The sequence below is a fragment of the Microtus ochrogaster genome, unplaced genomic scaffold, assembly GCF_000317375.1.
Source record: "Microtus ochrogaster isolate Prairie Vole_2 unplaced genomic scaffold, MicOch1.0 UNK60, whole genome shotgun sequence".
In the NCBI taxonomy this organism is placed as follows: domain Eukaryota; kingdom Metazoa; phylum Chordata; class Mammalia; order Rodentia; family Cricetidae; genus Microtus; species Microtus ochrogaster.
The window spans coordinates 1,119,011-1,120,033 of NW_004949158.1; the positions used below are offsets into that span (position 1 = coordinate 1,119,011).

The 1,023-nt window shown below is 48.8% G+C and overlaps 1 pseudogene; it reads right to left on the bottom strand.

Annotated features, from left to right (window-relative positions):
- LOC113455538 overlaps window positions 1-778 on the bottom strand; it is a 3,889-nt pseudogene extending 3,111 nt beyond the window's left edge.
- Window positions 779-1,023: the final 245 nt, after the last annotated feature.

The window sequence follows — 1,023 nt, forward strand, 5'->3', positions numbered from 1 at the left end:
TTTTTTTTATCAAGACAGGGTTTCTCTGTGTAAAAGCCTTGGCTGTCCTGGAACTTGCTTTGTAGACCCGGCTGGCCTCACAGACCCACCTGCTGGGATTAAAGGCATGCACCACCACCACACCTACCTAGTTTCAATTCTTTTTTTACGGTCCTAAATTGTTTATTGGGTATGAATTTTACAAACATTACGCGTATTAGCAGTAATGGTGGAGCTAGAGTATTGCGCCTTCTCCAGGCTGACCGGCGAGAGCCACCAATAGTGTGGTGGAACTTGTAGCCCTTGCTCTTGCGGCCAGCAGAGGTCAGCCCACGCATCTCTCTGTGCTTGTGGACCGATTTGGTGATCCACTGGGTGTCAGGATTTCTTCTGATAGCTTTATGGAATGGATCAATGAGGATAACCTCAAAAAATTTGTATGGCTTCGGGCAAACTTTAGCTGGTTAACACCATGATGGACAGGGTTGTCGTAGGTTGTACCCTTAGGAACTGGGCGTTTGCAGTCACCATGTCGGACAGGAATCCTGAATATGACATAACCTTGCATCCCAGCCTCTGTGCATCGTCAGGCCGGGTGGGGCGGGGAGCCCTGCGCAGCGCAGACAGCTAGTAGTTATACCAGCAGCCAGCAGCGGACCCTCAGGAGAAAGCGAATCCCGTCCGACTGCTTCTTCCTCCATAGCTCCTGGATGTGAGAACCTGGTCCCCTCAGGAGAAAGTGTATCATGTCAGACTGCTTCTTCCTCCATAGCTCCTGGATGTACTTGTATGCGCCCATCTTGCCTCACCTGATGGCTGCCGCCAGAGGGGGAGAAAAGCCTGGTTTCAATTCTTAAACATGTTTCTTTAAGACACAAAGTCAGTCAAGACTCCTAGTGTAGGCAGGCCTATATTCCCAGTTACTTGGAAGGTTAAGGCAGGAGGATCACAATTTCAAGGCCCAACTTAGTGAGAGTCTTGTCTCAAATTTAAAAATATATAAAAATGGACAGGGATGTAGCTCACTAGCCTAGCGTTGACACT